Raw genomic sequence first — 27807 nt, forward strand, 5'->3', positions numbered from 1 at the left:
TTCCCACTCAGACCCACTCCTCCCTCTACCTTCCTCTCCCCCCTTGCCTTGCCATCCACCCATCCCCATCCCCAGCTTACCGCCCCACCCTAGCCACAATCCTCCCCTAATATACTCACCTCCATGCCCAACCTCCACCCATCACATATCCCTTTTGAGCGGGAGGATGGCTTGACTAACCGTCAAGCCTCACTCCCTAGTTCTGAGGACACTTGTGGGGAGACTAGCGGCCACACTTCTACAGGAGAGGAGGACGATGATGCCTCCATCTTCGAGGAGTCAGACACCAACACCCCATCTCCTTTAGGACATCACTCGGATGCTCCTCATACACATCGTATCTATAACACCCGATCGCGGGTGCGTCACGCGAGCCGATAGTTTTATGATTCCAAGTCTGTTTGGAATTGTAGAGGGATCGACAACCCTCTAACCCAGCCACATCTCCTCTCCCTAATCAATAAGCACAACTTAGGGATAGTTGGGCTTATTGAGCCGATGACTACATCGGATCACTCCCATTCCATTGCGAGGAAACTCATAATGGATCATGTTTATTGTCATTCCTCGAATAAGCTCTGGTTTTTTTGGAAGCGAGATTATTCGTTGGAACTACTGGCAAAAGGGACCTAGTACACCACTTTTGACGTACCGCACTCCCCGAAGCCCTACACGCTTAGACTAGTCTACACATCGCATAGACACCTAGTGCGGGAGGCCCTCTAGGAGGAGCTCACCTTACATATCCATGCCCATTCACGGTTTGTTAACCTCCCTTGGTTTATAGGTGGAGATTTCAACTGCATACGGGCAGTCAGAGAACGCCAAGGAGGCCGCCCACCTCAGTCACGGTCTATGGAAGCGTTTAATGGCTTTATCTAATAGGCATCACTCGTGGAGCCTCCTACCATACGTGAGAAGTGGACCTGGTGTAATGAGCATCAAGCAGATGCGCGTATGTACGAGCGACTTGACCGTTGTTTTACTAATATCATTGCACTGATGCATTGCACCATAACATTTGAGATCCTACCGAGATATTACTTGAATCACTCACCGATCCTCCTTCCGGACTTGAGTAATTGAGTCTGCTGTCCTCCATTCCAATTCCAAGCCATGTGGTTAGAGTATAACGACTTCCATCGTTTTGTACACAGCCATTGGCATGGAACGATCTCTACATCACCTATGGAAAACTTCGGTTTTAGGATGAGGAACCTCAAGTTCCACCTGAAATGGTGGAATCGACATGTCTTCAGAGACGTACCTGCACCGGTCGAAGCACTCAAGAAGGAACTAACTCTTGTCGAGCGACAGCTGCAAGATGGTTGGACGGAGGAGATGGGAGAGCGCCAGCTTCGACTTAGAGAGCATCTTGAGGATGTTATTCGGCGTCAGGAGATTTTCTACTTCTAGAAATTGCGATTCCAATGGCTGCGAGAAAGTGATAGAAACACATGTTTCTTTCATGCATCGATCCGTCACAAAGCCCGTCCTAATTATACGACCCTATTAGAGACATATGGTCAGGACCCTGCCCAACTAGCAACCGCAGGAGTAGAGTTTTATCACTCTCTCCGATCCTCACAACCAACTGTTGTAAGTGAGGACCTTCTCTCCTCTATCCCTCACTTGGTGACCGACTAAGAAAGCACACTTCTCACAGCCCTACCTACTCGAGCAGTGATCTAGAAGGTAGTCTTTTCCTTGGGTAATGAACAAGGCCACAAGACTGGATGGATTTTCAGCAGAATTCTACACGGCATGCTGGGATATCGTAGGCACTAACTTGGTGCTTGCTATCAAGGAGGTGTTTACGCGCATAGTCTTCCCTCGAAGTTGGAAATCCACTTTTATGGTGCTCATTCCAAAAGTGGACTCTCCAACTTCCTTTAGAGACTTTCGCCCCATCAGTCTTTGTAATGTATGCTACAAAGTTGCATCCAAGATCATTACAAATAGACTAGGAAACCTTCATTATAGACTTATCTCACCTGAACACTGTGGTTTTGTCAATGGTCCACAGATCCATGACACTGTCATGCTAGTTCACGAGCTAGCACTATCATTAAACGCTCATATTCTGGGCTCAAATGTCATTATCAAACTGGATATGGAGAAGGCCTTTAATCAAGTCAAATGGAATTTCCTTAAGTGTTCCGTCGCTTTGGGTTCACCGATGCATTCATCGATCTGGTCAATGCCTGGATTCGAGAGAATCATTTCTCTCTCCTGATGGATGGAAATTCTACTGGCTTCTTCATGGCCACGAGAGACCTATGGCAAGGTGATCCTATCTCATCCACCCTTTTTAAATTGATGAAGGAGGTCTTCAGCCGATCGCTCACACGTGCAATCGACCACGGCCTCATCCAACCGTATTTAATGAATAGGGGCTGCCCGATTCTCTCGCACTCTCTATTTGCAGATGATGCCATCCTTTTCATCAATGGATCTAAAAAATCCATTAAGGAATTTATGAGTGTCCTCACAACATATGAGCAAGTTTTGGGCCAGCTCGTCAATGCCTCAAAGAGTAGCTTTATAGTTGGTCCTTCCACCACTATAAAGCACTCTCAGATACTCCAGCACTATACCCGCTACTCACGAGGATGCCTTCCTTTTGACTATTTTGGATGCCCTATCTTTCTAGGACCTGCTAGGCTTCATTACTTTGATGCACTGCTGGTTAAACTAAGAAATAAACTAGAGGGATGGAAACTTCATTTTCTATCCCCTAGAGGACGTATCCAACTTATTCAACATGTCCTCATGAGTATCCCGCTACATACCCTTGTGGTCTATTCACTATCTCTCACAGTCCTCCGCTCAGTCGAATGACTATATGCACGTTTCCTATGGTCTGGTCACCTTGAGGGAGAGTGTCGCCATCAATGGGTCTCTTTGGCGAAGGCTTGTCGGCCGACGACATAGGGAGGTTTAGGGATCAGATGCCTCCCAGACGTCCAAGACATGCTTCGAAAGAAACTCGCATGGCGTGTGCACACCATAAACTCCCTATTGGGAAGTTTTGTTTCTACCAAGTATGGCGATTGGGCCCATAGAGAGATGCATATCCAGGGCCATCGGCAACGGAGGACTTGGTAGAAACACTGGCTTGAGATAGCCCAAGTGACACGTTAGCAGGTTGGTCGAGGTGCGATTAGCACTTGGTTTGACACTTGGCATGGTGAGGAACCCTTAGCTCGCCATCCACACTTTGTATCTCATCGATTGAGACTCACACTGGCCCAACTGCTCATGGGCAACATGGGACACCTATGGGAGCAGCATGGACTCCCTTTAGACACACTCTCCCAGGTCTAGAGTACCCCTATAGGGACCACTTTCGACCATGCAATTTGGACGCTCACACTCGATGGAACCTTCTCCTATAGATCTTCTCGGGAGCATTTTTGCAAGAAATCCCCCCACCAACACTAGGGTTGCCGAATCCGGCGATCCTCACACGTGTCTCCTTTTTCCGCTAGAGACTCTTACATTGTGGCCTTCTGAGTGATGATCGGGTGATCCATATAGGTCACTCCCTCAGTTCGCGTTGTCACTACTGCTCACCACAAGATGAGACTATGAAACATCTTTTCTTCCATAGTGAGACAGCCCCAGACTATTGGCATCACATCACACACCCTTGGGGTCCACTCCTTCCCATCCCACTGACCCCGCTTGAGTGTTTTGGCAAGATGTTTCTCTCACCAACACGCTCTAAATAGAACCCCATCCTACACATCACCATAGCTTACTTACTATGGGAGATATGGAAAGGGAAAAATTCTTCTTGTTATGTAGGGACTCCCATGTGCGTTGTAGATATCACGGGTTGAGTCAAGCTCTGGATACAGCGCACCCACCATCTCATCTCGCCTCGCGACCATGTCTCAGCCCTCATGTGCAGCTTCCTTCGCTCTTGGGGCATTTCGGTGACCCTTGCCCCCGTCTGCATTCAGCTACAGGTCGTTCGGTGGCTTCCACGACCAATCGACATCATCAAACTGAATATAGATGGTGCGGACAAAGGGAACCCGGAGCCAGCAGGGGGAGGTGGTATCCTCCGTGATCATGCAGGGAGTATTCTCTTTGCTTTCTCTTCTTTCTATGGCATAGAAACTAATACAATAGCTGAGGCTATGGCGATACGTGCTGGTCTACTCCTTTGCAAGGAACAAAAATTTCACCACATCATCGTAGAATGAGACTCATAGGTGTTGGTTCACATGCTTCGTGCAGGTATATGCTCCCAGTGGTGCCTACATCGCATATGGCAGGACATCATGCAATGCCGCCCTTGCACAATTAGTATATGTCACCAGCTGCGAGAAGGCAATCAGACAACAGATGCCCTGGCCAACCATGCGGTACACACACGACACCCCTCCTCTCTTTTTCTTTCTTGGCAGGCCCTCCCTCCCTCAGCTCGCGGATGCTATCGCGTTGAACGCCTCGGCTTGTCGACTCTCCGTATGCATTGGATACTACTAAAGGAGGGCTCGCAGGAGTGGCATATTGCGTGGAACACTCGAGGTGGGCACGCCCAACCTCTTGCTTGATCGGATGACTTCCAACATCACAACGACAGGGTAGAGTGCGCACACTTCCACCATCGTAGCTGCTCTAGAGCCACCACACGCTCCACCCCTTTTTCACTCGGAGGGAGCACGGACTGGTGAGACATCGCCACGCACGAACTTCTTTGAGCTCTTGCTAGGTATCATTTATGTATCTTTTCCGTTCCTGCACATTGGTGTGGACGAGTGGGATGGGAGTGTAATTGGTATATTTATGCTCGCTCCATGCCTATAAACAATGATAAACACTCCACTTTGTATATAAAATCCCCCTGGGTGGCGTCCAGGGCACGGCTGGATCGGACTACGGGCACAACCACAGGGTTGGCCGTGCCTTGCACCGTGTTTTGTGCTATTTATATATATGATGTATATGTTACATTTTAAATAATTAAAATTTTGAATGATTGAATTGACCCCTATAGCCCCATATTTAGTAATTCCATATTTCGTTCTTCTGTATCTAGATTGACGAAAAAAGCTAGAATACTATTTCTACCTAAAATACCATTTATGAGTAATTCAGTCGAAGCACTAAAATAGGGTTGTAGTTCTTTATCATATTCATTCTCATATTTTACTGAAACTATTAAAATTATTTTTCAAAATAAATGGTATCTCATCATCAAAATATCTTCTTCATAGAGAGAAATATTTTGATCTTAAATTTTAGCATGAATTATTGATATAAATTGGTTCTTGCCTAATTAGATATTTCAAAAATATGTAAATTATGTTGAAATTACATAGTTATTTATATATATGCCTATATATTAAATTGAAAAATATAGCGTATTTCATTTGTGTCCCCGTTATGTACTTATTTGTATATTTTTACATAAATATATGTGTTTATAAGATCAAAATATAGTAATCATTTTATAGACCTCTTAAAAATGTGTCTACCTAACTTATATGGAGAGTACCTGTATAAAGTGTTATGTAACAACATAGATTTTGTTACTAGGAATAGGAAGTTGACATTTATGATGACATTAAACTATCGCGAATAGGTGTATAATAATTATGTTAAGAATTCAATGCTAGAAAACTAGGCACAGACTATTAAGGAGATGGAAAAAGATACCAGGTCAAATTTTAAAGAATATTTACTATATTATCCTACATAAGTTTAATTTATCAATGAGTGGTTTGCTCTCAAAAAAATAGCATAATATCTTTAAACATATGTATATTATTTTTAATATAATATTCACCATGGGCCAGCCTATCGAGTTATTTAACATTGGGTTTCCTTTTTTAGAAAATAAGTTTATCATGATACTTTGTACTTATAAAAAACCATATATCATGGCCTGCTGATGCCAATCGCTGCCGATCATTGGAGCTTATCCTATTGGTCTTGTAACAGACCTCATGTAAATTAGATTAGGGATATGAATAGGAAGGGGATTAAATCCGATTGAGGCCTAAAAGACCCTTAATGGAATAGGAAGAGGATCAGTAAAGGGGTCCAAATATAAAGTTTTTTCACCCATTTTGGATAAAGTTTTTTCACCTTAAGCATAACAGAACCTGCCATCGACCTTGACCGGCAGAAGAATCCTGCCGTCAAGGATTCCCAACTTCACGAATGCTCAGTATCAGGACATAAGTTTGCGATTGTTGTGACTGCGCCCTGCATGTGCCGATCCTGTTGTTGATTTGCCGAGGAAAATCCCATGCCCTTGTTGACATTCAGAATTTCAAATCGTCATTCTCTTCCTTGACTGCCAGTGCAGAACGGGCGAAAGTAATCCGAGAGTTCTGGCTTGATCTGTTCTTGTCGATTGTCATTGCACTTGAACAACAATCTGTCCTGGATCCACATTCCATGATGACGGTCAACACAGACATTCTTCTACAACATATGGGCCTCCACCCGCAGTGATTCAAGTACACCATGGTTAGTGCCCATTACTCTACGTTGTCGTGGATTCCTCTTCATCAGTAATTGTGTTTGGGTATCTCGGATGGATACATTAGTTTGATCTTTGACTGCCCTCGATCTAGGTTCTACTCCTTCATTCTCTCCCTACTTTATGGCAGTTTTAAATTAGTTTTTCCAGTGCTGACTTCCGACTGCTCCACTGCCCGATAGAATTTAAAAGTAAATATAGGATTAGCCACCGTCGTGATAAAGAGTTTTCTTTGTCGGTATTAGATCCAGTCGTTCTCTTTTGATAGTGTGGGCACTCTTGGATGGAGAACGTCCCCCACTACGTGGTCCCTTCGATTTCATCATGTCGATCATTGGGAGCTTGATCGCGTCAAAACCTGTCAAGTGTTGTTGACTGATTACGTCTCGGATCATTCAACGACCGAAGTACTTCTCGCTGATGGGTGGGGGGGGGGGGGGGGGGGGTTAGCTTGCGGTGCAGGCACAGATGGCTTGCTGAGCACGCGGCCGCAGTGCATGTGGCGTTCACTAGGTCGCACTGGTGGATGGAGGACACGGCAACGTGTGAGGCATGCCAACGGCTTTCTAGGTGACACCCGGGGCGACGCTGGTGTGGGGTACGGGCGCAAGTTGCACGCCCCAAGAAGTGAGTTCTTGGATCTTCTTGGCTTGAGCAACTGCCCAAGAAGAAGGATTCTTGGAAGAAAGCCCGTGGATGGCAATGATGATCTTGATGGGCAGAAGGAACAGTGTACCGGGAAGAAATCTGAGCAAGGTTTCTTGCCGATCAAGGGGGTCAGGCGGAGCATGTTCTTGAATCCTCCAAAGAACTCGAGAAGACGTAGAAGTGGTGCTTCATCGACGGCGGTTCTTCCACGGAGTGATCTCGATGTGGTGAAACTGGTGTGACGGCGAGGGTTCCACAATCTTGTATCGATCTATATCTAGAACTGCTACTCTAACTAGGGCGGGAAACAAGAACTCTAAAGAAGAAGATACTTTCAATTTTCAAGACAGTCTAAAGCGTCCTTGGGCATACCATCCCTTTATATAGGGAGGGAAGATGGCCAAGTGGCCAACAACGGGGGAAAACCATTTCATGATGATATTCCCCTCAAAAGAAACAACATACGAGGCCCAAAACATAGTGGCCCAATGAAAATACGAAGAAATAAAGCACAATACTTACGAGTAAGAACTACGTCGGATACTTGAAGCTGGGATCACAAGCGTGAGCTCGAGCAGCACGACACGGTTGAACTCGTCCTGTGTCGATGTAGTTGCGATGGTCCCCCATCACAGTCGCACAGAGCAAAGGGGGGGCAGTCACGCCGCCGCGTGAAGTAGTGCGCAGAGCAGTGCAACAGCCAAAGGTCACGCGCAGCGTGGACATGATCGAGAAATCATTGACCACATCATGGATCCAACCACGCTGGTCGAAGACATAGCGACACTAAGAGAGGTTGTGCAGGCCTGACGAGCGAACGGTGTAAGGACTGAGTGGTTGCGCATACGACCGAGAACTGAGCGGTGTAAGAACAAATACGACTGAGAGGCCATTGTTTGCGGCGTGGGTACATCCGCGGCAGTCAGAGACCTGGTGGCACAAGAGAGGTTGCGCACAGGTTGGAGACGTGGTCCAAAGGGGGATGGAGGCGACGTCGCGACCGAGAGCAGCAGCATCCTGCGGTGCTCTCCCCTTTTGCTTCTCCACTTTTCCTCTTCCCTCCTCTCTTCTTCCTCTTCATCTTCTGCCCTCTCCCTCTCTTCCTTCTTCTTCTCCTTCGTGAGACCAAGGTTTGAACGACTCAATTTCAACACGATAAAACCCAAAGTCTGCTGTTTGCGGCATCCATCATGCCCTTATATAGGGGCACAATGAGCCCTCACAAAGGGTAGCGTAGCCCTTACTAAGGACGCTACATCCCTTACAAAAATAAACATAAATGTAAAATCAAAATACTAGATACGACAACAGGATGTCGTGAAACATGACAGCACAGAAACACGACACACGACGGGTATGCAAACATAAACATACAAACACAGTAAAATTACAAACATAATAAGCACGTGTCGGCGAAAATAAAAACGTTCAAATGCGTGGACGTAACTTCACCCGGGGTATTTAAACTCGGGTGTTTTCACCTTTGCCTTGGTGTGCCAATCGGGCTGGACGTGAACCGGCGGGCCTTCGATGACGATGCTGAAGGCTCTGAAGACGTCTGTGATGGAGTGGGCTGGCATGCTCCATCACAATTCTTACTGAACATAAATTTTTTAACATCCATAAAAACATCTATAATGTAAACTCATGGAATTTAACATCAAATTGATGAAACTACGTGGGAACAGAGTGGATTGTTAAAAAATCTCAAATAGAGTTAAATAGACAGTTCACAAGACAATCTATGGGGAGATGCACTCATAGAATCATAATTTTTTTTCACAATAAAATTTTATAATATTATTCATGTTCTCTTGATTCTGTGTTGATTTCATTTGTTTTTTTTCTGCAATATTTTGAAAGTTATATGCAAGTGAAAGAGGAAACATCCCAAACTAATCTGTTGACATTTCAAATAATGAATCTTGATTTTCTTACACCTTCATCTAGTTGTTAATTTTATCTCAAAAAATCACTCTACCAGATAACAAGAAGGGAAGAATAGAATTAGGATAGAAATAAAAGCGAGGTATATAGAACAACCATATTATAATTAATTCAATATTCAAAGTATTTGTCACTGAAATACTATTAGTGGTGATTTCTTATTGTGTATCAATGAAATTTTTTTCATTAAAGTGATATTTATGTCTATGAGAATTTCAATAAACTAAATACACAAACCTTAAGTGGATCCTAGTGGACTTTTGGGATCAACTGGGAGAAGGCTTTGGAGGTCGAGTCAAAGGAGATCAAGCATCGTCACTCCATGAACGACTTTGGGGGTTGAATATGGCAGAGATTCTCTGAAGTTTTATTTTCCTAGCATCTGTATTACACCCTATTTCCAAGTGTTTTGCTTGTGGGGGATTCACACAAACTTGGTTAGGGCTAATTATCACCTCGGCCTGGATGCCCCCAGACATCATTAAGGAGTAACCTAAGCTGTATAAAAAATTAACTGGCTCTGACCAAGCCTCTACCTGATTTCCTAGACAGGTACAAAATATTTCATATACTTCAGAAGATTAAACTGAACAAATTTTGAAGAACCTAATTCAAGCCCCCTTTGAGGTAATCCCTTAGCTTCATAAACTCATCTAGCGTGAACTCTTCCAATAGCTGAGGGGGAACTAGGGGCCTGAATCTAAGACTTTTGAGGAGTTTAATAATAATCTTCATCCAAAAAAGCATCCCTATTCTCAACAGGGGTCCTTATCCAGACACAGTGCATACAAACTTCCATAAGAAAAATAATACTCATGTTCCTTTAATGTAGAAATCTAATTTAAAATATTACCCAAAAACCAAATATAAAGAAAAAAAAATAGGGTTTCAATTGTTCAGGTATTCCAAGTCATTTGAAACCAAGCCATCAGTAAAATCCTCAATAATCTTGTATTAGTAAAGTTAATATGTAATAGTCTGTCATAATAGTTCATGTATGCCTAGTCACTCTAATTCAAGATCAAGACACTTGAATAAGGGGATATAAATAGAAAGTAGATAATACTCTCGAGGGAATAGACAAGGAACTAATACCGCTATCCTATGCCGACAAGTATTGTTACCACTGACCCAAATTTTATAAAGGCTAAAAAGTACTATAAAAAATCTACAAGATACAGGTTTGATCAGTTCTACTTGGATCACTAATTCCAATGGACTGTATATCCTAAAATTCAAAAGGCACAAAATTCTAATAAAGAGGAAATTAATTGATTGTTTTATCAATCTGAGTTGATAAAATGATATAATTGACATGTTGATCATAACTCATGTAATGCGTGATTAGGTCATAACTCATGTGAGTGTCCACGTTAAAATTTCATGCAGTCACCAGGCTTGACCTATGGCTACAGTGAGTGGCAGTACTGCAACTATATTGCTTCGATAGTATCATCTAAGGGTATTTGATGATATCGGGAATATTAGCCTATTCTTAATTAAGTACGCTCACAAGAGATCGCACCATCTAAACATCCTCATCCGCAATGGTAATTTTTCTATTCACTCACCAACTAAATATGTCTGAAATAATCAACTCAGATCTATTGAAACCTCTTTCGGAAGGAATCAATCACATTCCTTCCTCTTGTTGAAGATAACCATGGGCAAGAGTGGTTCAAGGCGGAAAATAGATAGACATTTATCTTGTCAAAAGTACAACAGAGAAACCATGTAAACAAAGGGGCGCCGCAACCACTGCAATCCACAGACCTTCCACCATTTGACCGAACATGGTTTTTCCTCCATTAGTTATCTCAAAGAAGTAATTGACTTCTGCTTCCACTTACGAAAAAACGCGCTTGTCCAGAGACTTCCATGCTGGGAGCCTCTATAAACTGGGTCCTTCTCCGTGCGCAGGAGCCACACTACCGTCAGAAGTACGCAAGATTTACAACCGTGAGCGAGAGAGAAAGATGGCTTCCAAGGGTCTGTTTCTTCTTCTAACAATCCTCGTCTTAGATATCGTCATCTCCTCCTCCTTTGTAGCTGCACATCAACCGCCTCTTCCCGCAGGTTTGCAAACTTCACGCTAGACAAGAGCGATAAGTTTTCCATATCTAAAAATGTCATCTTTCTTGCTAAAACCTCTCATTCAACGTTCATTCTCCCTAAGTCTTGATTTACGTCGTAGGAGCGCGGCAAATTGCGGAATGGGGAATGAGCAGATGGACGCGAGGAGGGTTGACTGGGAGATGCTGCTTCCTCTGTCTCACAATCCGGCATCAGAAGTGCTTTGAGTGCGCACCCTCGCCAGCGTTTAAGCTCAATCCACAATGTTGCCGACGCTGCTATTCATGGTTTGGCAATTATTGCCTCCAGTGCTATCCCTAGAGACCAAGAAACTCATGTAAATAGAGAGAGAGAGATGTGTATATGTTTATCTATCTACCTCTATCTCTGGCTGCTTGTCAAGGGAGGTCTAAGGACAAAGATAAGCTGAAAGTAACGTGAAGGTTAAATAAATGAGACAGTTTTCGGGCTGCTATACTTCCACCCCCCAAATTTGTACCTTCTTATTTGATGTAATTATTAGATCTTCCCAGTGGGATAAGATTTTGGAAAGTTCTACTCCTTGGTCATGAGCTAGCGGATTGAGGGGAAGAGGGTTAGGATTGGTATGGAGTGTCCGCATGGTAGGGAAAAAACAATCGATTGTAACTTGGGAAATAAGTATTATAAGTTTTTTCATTTCTTTGAATTTGTGATCCCCCTTAGAACACCGAGTTTATCTATTCCTTTGTTCTAAAACTGGGGGTAGAAAACCAACGGCGAATGGTTTCGCGTTTCACTGTGTATAAACTTTTTCATCGGTAGTAAGATAACGGGTGCCAATAACATTAGAAACCGGATAGAGGTAGACTTTCTCCACGAATCTAATTTCGTTCCATTACCACGGTCGTCCTGGTAATACCCATGTTCTTCCTTGAAAGAATTCATTTTGTAGAAATCATATAAAATAATTATTACATAATTACGTAAAATATAGTTCCTCCAAGCTAAACAGATTTATGATCCAATTTTTTTTTTCAACTGTAGGTGAGAAATTTTGGGAATGAACTATTTCCGTTAAAAGTATACATGAATTCTGCGATGATTCTCATCAATAAGATAAATTTCATGCCTTTTATTGCCTTCTGAATAGTATCCCCCAACCCTACTTAATTCCAAAACCTGCTGCCATAAACCAAGCACCATTCTCACACACCTACATTCACATTCCGAATTGGGCCTTCAAATCTGACTTTGAGCATCCTTCAACAAGACGTTCAACTGTGACAAGTATAATCACTCGGAAGAAATAAATTGATCTAGGGGAAAAGAAATTAAAAACATAAATCATAACAATTAAACATTTCTAAGAAAAAATTGCAGCAAATGATTATGAATGACAAGACAAAGTTTAAAGTCCCAAACTCACAATAATTTTGTAATACAAGTAAATAAGTTATATTGAAAAATTATAAAATAGTTTATCACAATAATTTTATTTTTATTTTCTTCTAGATGTGCATTCCTTCTAGACGCGTTACTTTAGGTAGGAGCGACTCACTAAGAAAATTTTAGTTCATCTCACTCACTAAATTTTACATCCAAATCATCCATAATAAAACTGATTCCCATCTCTGTGTTTGACTCAAGTTTTCAAAACTTCATGCATATAAGTATATGAGATTCCTACTTCCTGTTTTAATAGACATATTAATTTGATCATACATGAAATTCAGGCATTCTCCCTCTTCCATAAAACTCATTAATTCTTAAATATATAACTTTCTATATTTCATTGGCATTGTTTATTTGTGTACTATCTTTCGGAAATAGGAAAATAATTGAATATCAGAAGAAACCCATAATTTTCCTAAATTAGGAAAATATTATAAAATTCTGGTTTTTCTTAAATTTAGGTAGCACCAAAACTTTTGAAATATTTTTTATTTATAATTTTTAAAATACAATATTAGGGAACAGAAAATATGCACAAAACAACTCACTCTCTTTATTCCCATTCAAATAATTAACATTCCACATTAATCAAATTAACCATTTGTTATATTTTGGTGAGAATATTTTTATTCATGTCAAAATTAAGTTTCAGCAACATATTTACTTTTGGATTATTTCATCAAATTAGTACATAGTTAAAATATGACACCATATCTGTATCTTTATTCCAGTTTCTTCAATATTTCTAAATTTATATTAGCTCTCGTAAAATCATTGGATTATTTATTTGAGGTCGCGTGTTTAAGATTTTAATATGTATCTTTTTTATAAAGTCTATATATATATATGTTTCAATTTTATGAAACCTGCTTAAGTATGTTTTTCAAAGTTTACAGTTGTGTATTTATGTAAAAGTTAAAACTATGCACAGGCATTCCTCAATTTTGGAAGCATGCTTAAACATTGTAATTTTGCAAACCATACCTTCGAGGTATGTGTAAGCATTCCTAACTATAAGGGTCTGATGAGTGTTTGATAACATGATAAATAAATGGATATTTTGATAGATTTTATATGATTACGTTATTATTGATTCAGAATTTATCATGTTATTATTTGAGTTAACTAAACATTTATGTGTAAGCTATAAATTCTAATATTTTCAAATCATGGTTATTTTCTACTGAAATCCTTGACTTCTTTGAAGTCAAACATTTCTAGTATTGATGAGTGTTCTATAGTTTCAAATGTGCAGAAATTTACAGGGATGAGAAGATACAATTCTTCAAGAGTTAGAGAATTTTTGAGAGTTTAGTGATTCTCAAAAGGGGGCTTGAAAGGAGAAAAATGGTGTTTTGGACCTTCAAATGAGAAATCAGAGAAAGATAGGCCTTTACCTGACCTGCCCATTGGGCTCTCAAAAGCCTTCCAAAGAAAGAATTTGAAGATTAAAAGGGAAAATCTCAACCCATGGAGAAAAAGAGGCAAAAATGGCAAGAAAGGAAAATAGAAAATACCCAAAGGGGTATTATAGTAATTATTCCAATCTATAAATACTCTTTCCTCCATCATTTCTGTCATTTTGAACATGCTCCAGCAAGTGGCTGGCCAGCAGGACAAGGCATATTTCATAATCCAGGTTGCTCAACCTGCTTAATGTAAGTTTATTGAAGTTTTCACCGAATCTCAACTATTGTTTGCATTGAAAAATGACTGATCCTAGAAAAATATAAGGATCCAGATGAGAGGAAGCATTGAGGACTGATTAATCTTGCATTGAGGTTTTAGGAAGTTAGATTTCCATTTTCCCATCATTATCTATCATTTTACCCATAAAATCCAATACTTTCTCACTCTATACCCTCATTTTCCCTAATTTCTCTCTCTAGATGCATATATTTATCTCTTTAGACGTTCATCCACATCCCTCTTTACTCCCCTAAAAATTTCATAAAACTTCTTTTTCATTTGCACCTTCAAATTCTATTTCAAATTCCTTCTACACTTTCTCTTCATTTTCTCTCTTTATCTCCTCATTTCAGCCTTTTATTTCTCTAGAATTGGTTCTTTATCTCTCTATACCTTCATCCATATCCCTAGTTCATCCCCTCAAAATTTCATAAAAAGCTCCTTTAATTACACCTTCAAATTCCCTCTCAGACTCTCTACAACATTTCATCATTTTCTCTTTCTATCTTCCCATTTCGATGTTTTCTCTCTCTAAATATGTTTAACTATCTCTCTAAAATCTCTCCCTATCTCTCTCTAGATACTCAAGCATTCCCCATTTAGAATCCCAAAAAAATTGCATTTAAATATATTTTTTTATCCTTTTGAAACTCAGATTTTCCCAGTCATAGCCGTAGTCATGCGCTGCGTGCACTGTTGTGCGGCGCTTGTGCGGCAGGGACACCCCTTTGTCTGACGGTTCATGCACAGGCAGCACAGGTGATTGCAGGGCAGAGGACAGCAATAGGGCTAAGTCCTGACCATATTGGGTCAAGCCCAATAGGGCTTAGCCCATTGGGCTAAGTCTTGACTTAGCCAAATTGGGCTGAACCTTAGTGCGTTGACCCACTATGACCAACCCTATACAGACTACACCAGGCCCAACGGCCCATTCGGTCTGCAACTACTGCTCCGTCGCCATTGCCGCTTCACCTTCGGCGCCACACAGCCGACGCCGCTCCGCCATAGCCCCCACCCCACCGCCAATGCCACTTTGCCACCGTCGTTGCCCCTCCCCCGTCGCTGCTCCGCCAACGCCGGCGATCACAAGAGCAAGTCAATTCCCTATTTTTAACATCTAAAAATTATTTAAAATTGAAAAAAAATATTTTCTGCATTAACAAATTCTGAAAATTTTGGAAAAAATCCATAAAATTCATATAATCAATTTACAATGATTTTAACATCTAAAAAATTCCAAAACAATCTCTAACTCTCGTTTTTTAATTTTTTTAGTAGTTTTTTGGTGTAAATTAAATTCCAAAAAAATCTAAAAATATTTATTTTTTATTTTTTTTGTTAAGAAATATTAGCAAAATTAATGTAAAATATTTTTTTTATGTTTTTCTTTGTATTTCTGCTTCAATTTAAATCATAGGAAATTATGTAAACTAACTTAAAATCCAGAAAAATTCCCAGAAATTGTATTTTTATTTTTTAAAATCATTTTCTTTATTCTAAGATTGAGACAAATTGTGAAATTAAATTTATGCCACTTTGTGGCTCGACCCCTTACTTTTCCAATATTAATTATAGAGTATTTAAGTGGAAATTTTCATAAATGTTGTTGGTTAAGTCTGAATCAAAACAATGACATAAAATCCCTAAATTTGGACTTATCAGTGTTACCACGCATTTTTGGACTGTACTTCTAAGTAAAAAATGGAGCACTAGTAGTTTGGCAGGGGAGAGACCTGGATGGGAAGGAGGGAAGAGCCCCAGCTTGGGCCCAAGCTCTGTGCTGAGATTTCTGACGTGACAGAGAAGAGGATCAAGTCAGGAAGATGACCAAATACTGCAGAAATAAGTGAGTTGGAATTGTGTGGAAAATTCAGCGCAGTGGGTTTTTAAACTGGAGTGTTGTATCTTCTGCTGTTCCCTGAGTTTTGTAGAGTTGCTTTGGACCTTCGGGCTCCTCCGGAGTGATCTCAACGATGGAGCTTTCTTGGCCAGGCGCAGACGGCTTCTTCAATCTATATCCGGGCTGGAGTAATCTCGACGACACTGTAGAACACGTTCTCTTGGAGTGATCTCAAAGAGAGGACGTGCCCGATATTCTCGGTGTTAGTGATGGTTTTATTAATTGGCAAAAAACACGGTGCCGGGTATGGCCAACCCCAAGGTTGTGCCCTACATTCTATTAATCCATATGGAATAAGATATGGAATGTGTAATTGGCTTGGCATCCAGATACATTTCCCACACAGAGGTGACAGTAGAGACTTCATGCGAGTGAAAACTTTGATATTTATATTCCTATTTTTTTATTTTATACATCTTTACTTTCATTTTTCATACTTTTTCGCACCATTTCCTTGTCTAAATTTAAAGCCCTATATTATTACAATCAATGTTATGGTGGACTCAACCCATAATCACGACAATAAGTGTTAATTTTTTACTACAAATGTTATAGTAATTATAACGATTTGATCAACTACGTAAAGCTAATCTTAAATAAATAAATGAGTGTATGTCAGTTCCTGTCTTATCTTTTGAATGTCCTAATCCACTGATGTTATTGGTCCCCAACTGTTGTGTGTGGGTCCCCTGAGCCAAAAGATTAAGTACAGGAAATCTACTCATGAGATAAATCTCCCTTTACCCTAGAAAACTCCCCCAAGGAGGAGATAACATATATATATATAGTCAGTCCCTCAACCCGTATATCATGATCTTAATATCTACCTAAAAAAATTATCTAAAAAGTTCATAATCATTTTATATGTGTAGAAAAATTTCGGACATGAATATCCAATTGTCCCTACTGGTATATTATTTCACAAACTCAGCAATGCCCTAACACACTTATTAGTTGTTAGATATTTTTTAACTTTATTCTCTCTCATAAATGCGCACTTACTTTTTTTGTTTTGTGGCATCTTTCTCTCTTTCTCCTGGTTATTTTTTTCCGTTATACAGGTTGGGGGAGAAGCATTCTGCTTATTTTTCATGTCTTCTTCTTCCCTCTGTCTTTCTTCTAATCTCTCTACTTACACTATATTTTTATTCCACGCTGGAAAGTCACATTCTAATCTTTTATTTTATTGTTTTTATATCATTTTATACTTTATTCCACATGTAAGCTTGGACATTAAAAATAACATCATAATGCCGTGTTAAACAGAAAAAATTTAAGGCATTAAAAGGAATCCTTCAAAATCAATAGATGAATCTGGTGGCTGGCTGCTAGGGTGAAGTTGCTTTCATGCTTTTTAATAATAAATCAAGAAAAAACATGCACATACTGATAATGACCTAGAGGTTTCCACTTAGCTGGAGTAGAAAGTATTTTATATTAAAGAATTGCACACAAAGCTCTTTGTATCTCATTGTGTTTTATTCATTTTCAAGAGAAAATTTAAATTCTTTTTGAGTGTGTGAGAAAGAGACAATGGGATTTTTTACAAACATATTTCTAACACGTTTAAAAAATTCACATATTTCCTTGAATTAGAAACATATTTATTTACATATAGATATGACCGTTCTCCCTCTCATGAAGTTTCATCTGATATCAGTTAATACTTGATGTCGGACGTCGTCGAGGACGTCGTCTAGTCGGCACCGAGTATGATGGCTCGGTATCGATAAACGATGGTGGTATCAAATGTCGATGGTGTCGTCGTCTAACGGGTAAACCCTAGTGGGTTGATGTGACTACGATGTAATGAATGAGTGTCTTACGTGTCGTACATGCAGGCTCTGACTCGAGGCAGGTGCCGAGCTCCGAGGTTGCATGGGGTCACCTAGTGACAGTGCTAGTGGCTTCTCGAACCTCGTTGAAGCGATGAGGACGTCTACGGCTGAACAGAATCAATCCGTAAGACTCGCACGTAACAGACGGATTTGTCCTTACCAGTAAGATGCTCCAATATGTCGTAGTTCTCTCAATTATTCCTCTCTCACCTACCTAGCCCGAGCGTGGTGGAGTTAGGATGAAATAATACTGCGAGAGGTAAATAAATGAGTGACGAGAGAGGACGACGTACCTCAGCAGCATGTGGCTAGGCGATGGTCGGAGCGGGTGTGGCGGAGAGGCGCTGGAGAGCAGATGATGGCTCGACTGACGAAGATGCAAAAGCGGTCGATGAAGATTGAAGGGAGAGGGACAATGCTGAGGGTGAGGTGGGGTGGACCGTGTAGGCAAAACGCTCGAGCAGTCTTGCTGGCTCTGGCAGAGTGACCGTTGGCAAGGGTCGGTATGGGCAGAGTCGATTTAGCAGGTGAGAGCAGTGATCTGCGACTAGCAGCGGACACGGTTATGTGCCAAGGTCCGAAAGGGACGTGATGGGTCATCGGAGTTGTCCAGCAGCAATGGGAACCTCTGGCGCTTAATTGCGATACAAAGGTCAGATCAAGTAGATTTCTATTCCAGGGAAGGGTGGCATCGAGTCAGCGTCCCGTGCTGCGAAATGGGAGGATGAACAAATTCGTTGACCGCCCTCTCTTCACGGCCGCTTCAAAATTGAGCGACGCAGGGCGTCGAACTGGATCCTTCAGGAGTCGAGGAGGGGCAGCTGAGAGAAGTCTTCCTTGCCTGACGGGGAATTCTCCTATTCACCAAACCTTCCTTTTCTTCCCCCACCTCTCTTCCTGGACGATCCTGCCTCTCCGTTCTTCCTTTTTTTGTTTTTTCTAAATGGGAGACCAAGAAAAACAACGCAAATTCTACTTCTTCTTGGTCTGCCTCTTAGGGTGCCCCCTCTTCCCTTATAAAGGGGGGGGGAGATGGGCCCTTAAGTGGGTCAACAAGGGGGGAATAGGGTCCATTAGGGGGCCCTTATATAATGGGCCCCCTCATTACAAAATAAATGGGAAAATTAAAATAAAGAAAGAGAAGACCAAGGGGTAAGGGAGGGGGTCCAAATGACAAAGGACCCCTTCCCATGACAGTGAAAACACAGGCACGGGACGAATCGCACTGCAATGAAAAAAGGACGACGAGAACGAAAAAAACAAAAACACAACAAAAAAAAAATGAAATCAAACTACGATAATCAAGCACTTTCACCCAATTGTCGATGACGATGGTGGGCGGCGCGGACGACGTCATCGATGAACCTTGATGGCGTGCACCATCAATCCTTCCAGGGTTGGAAGAACTCGACTACGTCGAGTTGGGGTAGCCGGCGGCGAGGTTTGGTGAGGACTTGGTCATCGCTGGCGTAGATCGCGCTCCGTGGTGATCGGGTCATCCGCACCTACACATTGGAGCCTTCGCGGTATCCTATCCCCCGCATCGTTACTTACCCCAAGCAGTATACAATCAACTGACTCGTGCAAATCGGGCGAGGTCACTAGGGAAGTGGTCGCGACAAACTCGCTGACATTGAAGGAGTTTAGAAAGGCCGAGGTGGAGGGGAGAGAAGGGGTTCAATACGTGATCAGGCCCGCCACGTTAGACATGGAGCTGGTCCCCCATGAAGGAGGGACTTCGGCGATGTAGGTGTGTTCTCCCACTCGTTGGAGGGTCAAGAACGGGCCAGCGCTACAAACATGTAGTGTTTTGGCCGACCTGGGAGAATAACTCTCGGACCAAATTCTCACTGACACACGGTTCCCCACGTCGAACACTCAAAGTCGGCTCTACGGTTACCCGTCGTCCCTGATGCAGAAACAAACACGTGTTCGTGTTGCTGGCTATGGTGACATCGCTGTCATAAATCCAGGGACTGCCCAGGATAACACTTCCTACTTTCATAAGAAGGACATCACACAGGACGGTCTCATTGTACGTCCCCATTTTTAACGGGACCTGGCCTTGTCGCTTCACTGGCAGTGACGAAGCCTCCTTCCATGTCACGTCGAATGGAGTAGGATGAGGCATGGTCACCAACCCTAGTCGGGCGACCATCGCGTCCAAAATTGCGTTGACACAAGTGCCACTATCCACCATAAACTTACACGCTTTGTTGTTGATCTTGACAAATGTGTAGAAGACCGATGTTCGTAGAGTCGTGTCAGCCAGCGGGGATGTCCTTTGAGAGACAGGCGTAGGACTATCCTGCGATGTAACATCAGGTGGGATGGATGTCCCACTAGGGCGTGGGCGGTCGATAATGATGCTAGCGAGTCGTCGAGCGCTGGGTAGATGGGGTATGGGGCAGGTGCCGGAGTCCTACCGGCATCCACTATTTGGATGTACCCAACCCGAGGGTCAGGTGATTCAGACCCATTTATGATCTCCTCATCTACACGATAGTCATCATCGGATTACGGATCCAGTTATCCGTTCTGGTCCTGCTCGGCCTCGATCGTATGGATCAGGAGAGCCGAGGACGCACATTGGCTAGCTCGGTGCCCTTTCCCTTGGCACTTGAAGCACATGAGTGGTGCTTGATTAGTAGTGGTGTTGGGGGCCGGAGTGTCGATTGTGATGGCTCGAGCATGTGGGGTAGAACCCACCGAGGTGGCGTGGGCGATTCCTTGCCCCCCGGTGTTCTGGGAAGCCCGAACAGTAGCGGGCAGTGTGGTGCGAGGGGGCATGGCTCGAGGCGTGTAATGAGTGGCGTGCGCGGCAACCTCATCGCTCAGATGCTCCATGTGCTCCACTAATTTGTAGGCATCGTTGACCTTGGCAGGGTTGCACTTAAGAACCTCACTGCGCAGGGTTGGCCGAAGCCCGTGGGAAAATAGACCGATGATGATTCGCGGGTCCTCCACGAATCGACATTTCATCCGGCACTCCTCAAATGCCTCTATGTATTCCGTCACGGTGAGCCGACCTTGCCTAAGGTCGAGTCACGTATGGAACAACGACATCTGGTACTGGCGAGGCATGTACTTACTCCTCAACTTTAGCACCATTTTGGCCCAGGACGTGATGGGCCGTCCTCTTCGCTCGGCGGCGACACGCTCGTTGTCCTAGAAGATCTTGGCCTGTCCGCCAAGTCTTGTTTTCGCATATTTGACGCACAAGTCGTCATCCATGCGGTACCACCAAAAGTGGGAGTTCATGCTCGACTCCCAGTAGATGAACTTCGTGGGTTTTCTCGATCCCTCGAAGACGGCAATGTCAACATGCACGCTCTTTTGGATACGAGCACAGTGCTCCTCTCGACGGCGTTCGTCATCATCCAGGGGCCATTCGGGCACCGAGTAATCCTCTTGACGCGGGTCGACGCGTCGTCGAGGCAGCATTGGATTGCAGTCATGGTCATTCCAATGTCGGGGATGACCGTCGCGCGGTGTGCGGATGTCGGGCATCGCGCGTGGCAGGTATCAGGGAACCTCGTTAGGCTCCTCGTACCAGCGGAGGTGGGGCTGGACATAGTCGTCATGGTGGGCCGATGGATCGGCATCGTGTCTATGATTGTGGGGCCGGACGTGGTTGTCACGGCAAGTTGGTAGGTCGGCGTCGTACTCACGATCATAGCGCCAGACCTATTTGTCCTAGCAGGCTGATCGGTCGGCCTTGTATCCTCGACCGTGGCACTGGACGTGTTCGTCTCGGTGAGCTGGTAGGTCGGCCACATAACCACGGTCGCCGTGCTGGACATTGTCGTCTCAGTGGGCCGGTGGTTCGGCCTCATATCCTCGATCATGGGGGCAGACAACTTTGTCTCGGTGGGCCGGTAGGTCGACCAAGTAACCACGATCGTCTTGCCAGACGTAGTCATCTCGGTGGGTCAATAACTCAGCCTCATATCCTCGATCATGGGGCCGGACAACTTTGTCTCGGCGGGCCGGTCGGTCGGTGATGTAACCATGATCGTCGTGCCAGACGTAATCATCTCGGCGGGCCAGTAGGTCGGCCTCGGATCTTCGGTCATATTGCCAGATGTGCTCGTCTCAGCCGACTAGTAAACCGGACTCGTACCCACGGTCAGAGTCATCCCGTGGGTATCGTCTATCTCCAGCACGGACGTCTTGTGGGTCTCGTGTAAGGTGTCAGGTGAAGCGTCGATCTCAAAGCTCCTCGTTTGGCTTCCAGTCGTGCTCCATGTACTCGTCATCGTCGTAGGGTCTCCTCAAACGATCCGGGTGTCGTGCAACCCGGGGCGCGACACGGGCTCGCACTTGAGCCACATGCACTAATAGGGCGGCGGGTACTGGGGGTAGTGGGCATGCGAGCATCTGCTCCACGCGCTCGGCGATGGTGACCATGGTGCGGAGACACGCCCCTTGCTTCGCAGATGGGTCCTCTCGAGGTTGATGTTGTCAGTGCGGTCTTCCTCAGATGCGTGATGCTCCTCTGCCACGTGTGGTGGCGGCCCAGGGTGAAGCCTCATCAACGGGAGCTTTCTAGTGAGGGCGATGACTCTTGGTCGCCCTATCCTCATTGTCACTAGGTGACGAGACACCTAGTGACTGCGGAGAGCTGTGTGGGGACCACCAGCGTCCCTAGTGGGCGCGAGTCTGCCTACGAGGGCCGGGTAATCCGGTAGCACCCGCATCTGTGGGTGCGGTCCATACGGGCAACGTAGGTGGCTGTGATGGGCTGCCTAGGGGCATCGTGGGATGGTCTTCTCAGAGGGCTGTGGAATGGTTTCTCTCATCGGGTGACAGATAAACTCATTGCGGGGAGGTAGAACCTCTGAGCTGAGCCCTCCTGCTCCATCGTGTTGCCATGGCCATGTTCCCCTAGGGTACCTAGTTGGTTTTCAAAAAGACGATGCGATGCAGAAATGCGGGTAATGCAGAGTTAAAGACGTGTTGTTAGCATCCACAGCCATGCTCTGATACCAATTTGATGTCGGACGTCATTGAGGACGCCGTCCGATCAGCACTGAGTATGATGGCTCGGTACCGACAAAAGATGGTGGTATCGAACGTCGACGGTGTTGTCGTCTGACGGATAAATTTTAGTGGGTTGATGTGACTACGATGCAATGAATGAGTGCCCTACATGTCGTATGTGCAGGCTCCGACTTGAGGGAGGTGCCGAGCTCTGAGCTTGGGCGGGGTCGCCGAGTGACGGTGCCGGTAGCCTCTCGAACTTCATCGAAGTGACAAGGATGTCTACAGCCGAGCGGAATCAATCCGTAGGGCTCGCACATAATGGACAGACTCGTCCGTATCAGTAAGACGCTCAAACATATCGTAGTTCTCTCAATTGTTCTTCTCTCACCTACCTTGCCTGAGCACAGTGGAGTCAGGATGAAATTATACTACGATAGTCAAAAAATAAACAAGCGACGGGAGAGGATGGTGTACCTCGGTGGCTTATGGCTCGTGGTGCATAATTCATCAACAGTCGGCGACGATCAGAGCGGGTGTGGCGGAGAGATGCCAGAGTGCGGACAACGCCTCTAGTGATGGGGATGCAGGAGCGGTCCATGAAGATTGAAGGGAGAGGGATAATGCCAAGGGCGAGGTGGGGTGGACAGTGTTGGGGAAATACTCGAGCAGTCTTGCTGGCTCCGGCAGAGCAACACTTGGCAAGGGTCGGTACGGGTGGAGTCTATTCAGCAGGTGCGAGCAGTGATCGGCGACCGGCGGAGTCGCAGCTCTATGCCAAGGTCCACAAGGGACGTGACGGGTCGTCAGAGTCGTCCAAAAGCAACGGGAACATACGGCGCTCGATCGCGATAGGAAGGTCGGATCAAGTAGATTTCTACATCATGGATCCCTCAAACCCATTCCGAGGAATTTTGAATTTTGGAAAGAAAGGATAGCCCGAAGACCTCTTGAGAGAGGAAGAAAAAAAAAGGAAAAAGAAAGGAGGAAAGAAGAGAGGAGGACAGAACGGGAACCGGGCCGATAGCCATCGCTCGTTCCCCGTTCCGTCAGGTTCCTATTCCACCCGATTCCCGTTCCGGCGGGACTCCTCCGCCGGAACCCTTGGTGGCCGCCACTCTGCCGCAGGAGCCCTAGGTTGTCTCCCGCGCCGATTCGAAGGCGGACGTCACGAGGGTCGCTGCCACGAGAGCCGCCACCCCGAGGGCTGTCGTTCCTTGCTGCCCCAAGGGCTTCCGTTCCTTGCTGCCCCAAGGGCTGCCACCCCGTGCCGCCCCAAGGGCCGTCCCCCAAACCCCCCCCCCCCCCCCGCGCCACCCTGAGGGCCTCCGTTCCACGCTGCCTTGAGGGCCGCCGACCCCCACCGCCCCTAGGCCACAGCCCACGCAGCCCCGAGGGCGTCGGATCTGCCGCCGCCAGATCCGTCGCCATTACGGTCGACGCACCGCCGCTGGCGTGAGGACGCAGCCGCCGCCAATAGGCCGCAACCAATACACGGCAGATCCCCATCGTCGTTGAACATCTGCAGCCCATCTACCACGCTCCGCACTACTGCCATGCGCCGCCGCTCACGCTGGCCTTGCCTCGCCGCTCACGCTGGCCTTGCCTTGCCGCTGTCGCTCGAACCGCTGTCGCCGCTCGCACCACCGCGCCGCCACTTGAGTCGTCCCACCGTGTCACCCTCATTGCCACAGTCACCTGCACCGCCGACACGCTGACCAGCGTACGACTCCGGGATGACGTCGCTAAGAGGTACCTCGCTCCTCTAGCCCGCACGTTAATTATCCATTGTTGTATACCTCTTCGATTTGCACTCCACCATGCTTGAGATAGAGTGGGTGAGAGTATAATGGACACGAGAGCATCCAAAGAGCGCTTTCCCTAGGTACATGCCGAGCTCGTCCATTACGTGAGAGCACTGACGGATTTAATTCGTTCGACGCCGTAGATTCCTTCATCGCTCCGACGAGGGTCAGGAGGTCACCGTCACCATCATCGGTCGCCCTTCCCGGAGCACGGAGCCTGACAAACCCCACGAGTCGAGGCCTACATGTACCGTCACCTAGGCTTCAATCGCATCACATAGTCTCATCTCGGTAGGTCCACACCGTCAGACGCCATCTTCAACGATCTTTGCGTATTATCTCCTTCAGTATCCAAGCATCGCCTTGGAGACCCCCACCCACCAGGACATCGTCACAGACATCATCTTGCTGTCGCCTCAGTACCTAACCACGTCTGGACAACAACACCATCATCGTCCTGCATTAATACTTTCCTCTGGTATGTTTAATTACAATTATGTTATCCGCATTCACAAAAGATAACCATGCTTTGGAATGAAAACCAGGGACATTTTGAATGCTCAATTGAATGGTTTATTACCAGGGACATTTTGTCTTTATTCTCTATGAAAAGCTGTGCGAAATCAATCACATATTAATGTCAAAGTAACATTTACATGGATTCATCAGAACTTAATCCATTGATGGTCAAGATGTTATCATTTATTGTACACCCATTTTGGGTTACGTTATGTCATCGTAGTTTGATAATCTAACCACATGGTTCATTTTTCATTTCTTACATACGAGTGAAGGTAGTAACATTTAAAGTAAGAGTATTGGGTAAATATTTTACCATGAGGAAGCACCTTAATGTTAACGGCACAGGTCAAACATTCTTACCAAATATTGACCAGTTTTAATACATCCATCAAAATATGATTTTATCCATTTTTGAAAAACTACCTAAACCTTAATATTATATATTCATAATCATGAAGTCTCATGTTCTATGTATGCACACCTATCAGATATATTTTATTTTTTAATTAGTATCCATGTATAAATATTTGGTTTATTTTCATAATTCTACGAATATAATATTTTACATGCATCTCTTCCGTTTCTTAGGAATACTTTATTTTTAGCATTCAATTTGTTTTATTTTTTTAAGTTTTTTTCATTTTAATTCTTGAGGGGCCTAATTTATGAATGATGAATATCACGTTTGTGTCTTTTCATCATAAAAGTCTACTTCAACTCTCATTATGGTATTATATTATATCATTCTCAGTAATCACTAGTGGCCTCCAGTGATCCTTAATTGCCACTGATAGTGTCCCATGGGCCATATGTCAATTGAAAAACATTCTCAAAATTAAGATTGTAAAAGTGCTTTGTCTGTGAATCCTCACCGTCATTTATCTTCAATTTGAAGTGGTGTCGCCATTGACACATCAAGTTTGGCAATTACTGCCTCCAACACTGTCCGTGGACAACAAGAAACCCATGCAGAAGTAAGATTATGCAAACTGTGGAAACGGGAAAGCTGAGAGTAATGTGAGGTCTAATAATGAGCATGTTTGGTGCAAATATAAGATAACCATTGTTGAAAGAAGATTCTGTAAATTTCATTTCCTTAAGAATTGGCAAGATTGGAGGTCGAACCACAATTGTGCTACATAACAGAGGATTGAGGGGAGAAGGACATGCAAATGGTGTGAATAGAGCAAACAGTAAGAAAGAAACCACTGATTTCATCTTAGGAAACAAGTATTTCTTATGTTGATATCAGAGAAAAATATATTTTATGCACTTGTGATGGATGAAGAAGATAAAGTTGTTCTATCCATTAATTCTCAAATTGAGGGCATAAAACCATCAGTGGATGGCACCAACTGGGTCTCCTCAGCTCGGGCTGTAGTTTGACTGTCAATGAACTTACCTTATCGGGGACAAGATATGGGTTGCTTGGATGATAAGCATTGAGTTCCTTTAGAAATCTAATTTTGTTACACCACCACAGTGACCCTGATTATGCTCATATTCTACCTTTATGAATGGAAAAAAATTATGGTACATTGATGCTTAAAAAAAAATCTGCAAAATAAGCAAATATAGAACCCAAAGGTACACAATAAATTTTTGGATTGAAGATTTTATATTAAAATTAAAATGTGAACTTTGACTGGGTTGTTGAATAGTGTATCAATGCAAAAAATTAATCTGCAAATAGAATGAGTAAAAAGAATGCATACTTTAATGGCAGAAAAGGTCACGTTTAATTGACAGTGATGGTGGTGAACAATAAGAACTAAAAAAATCTGTGTAACTCAAACAATATCACTAAGTTGTGTCTAATTCAGTAGGACTCAAAAAAAAATTATTTATTTTAATGACATAAATAATGGTATATTTTCAATTCATCATAAAAATAATGATTTTCCCGTAACATTTATGAACTAAAATTTATCATTTTTATTCAGAATTTAGAGTGATATGAGGTCTGATAACAATATTTATGAAAATATGTGGATTTATTTATTTGATAATATGTGGATACATGTTCAGTCTTCGAGTTCATAATGAACCATATTATGATTCAGATATGACACTCTTATTAAGATGGGGGTGGTAGTGGATCCAGGTCGAAGAAGAAAATGGCCCACAAGACAGGGCCTAAAATGTACATGGTTGATTATTAAAAGAGGCTGTTAGTGTTGAGCAAGACAGGAGCTGAAAGACCAAGGAGTTTGGTTGTATCCAAAGATAGAGGTTCACCAGGAGAGCTGTCACCGCATGGTTGCTAGTGTTGTGACTGGTGCTGAATAGTATGGCATCATTGCCTCCAATGCCCCACCCACCATCACCAACTCCATTTCCTGTTACATGTACTACAACTATGATTGAGCAGGAGAGTGATCGTGGAGGGAGCACTATGAAGGCCAGTCAAAGAGGATGGGAATATTGTGAAAAGTTGCTAACGTGTTGCCTCCAACATCACCT

At 43.9% G+C, this 27807-nt stretch overlaps 1 long non-coding RNA gene across 1 annotated transcript; it reads left to right on the forward strand.

The window, feature by feature from the left end:
- Positions 1 to 10852: 10852 nt before the first annotated feature.
- Positions 10853 to 11648, forward strand: LOC144714466 (uncharacterized). Its single transcript, XR_013584366.1, has 2 exons — positions 10853 to 11176; positions 11295 to 11648. It is a non-coding gene; the product is annotated as an uncharacterized LOC144714466 (long non-coding RNA).
- Positions 11649 to 27807: the final 16159 nt, after the last annotated feature.

This window comes from Wolffia australiana, chromosome 1 (genome assembly GCF_029677425.1).
Source record: "Wolffia australiana isolate 7733 chromosome 1, ASM2967742v1".
Lineage (NCBI taxonomy): Eukaryota > Viridiplantae > Streptophyta > Magnoliopsida > Alismatales > Araceae > Wolffia > Wolffia australiana.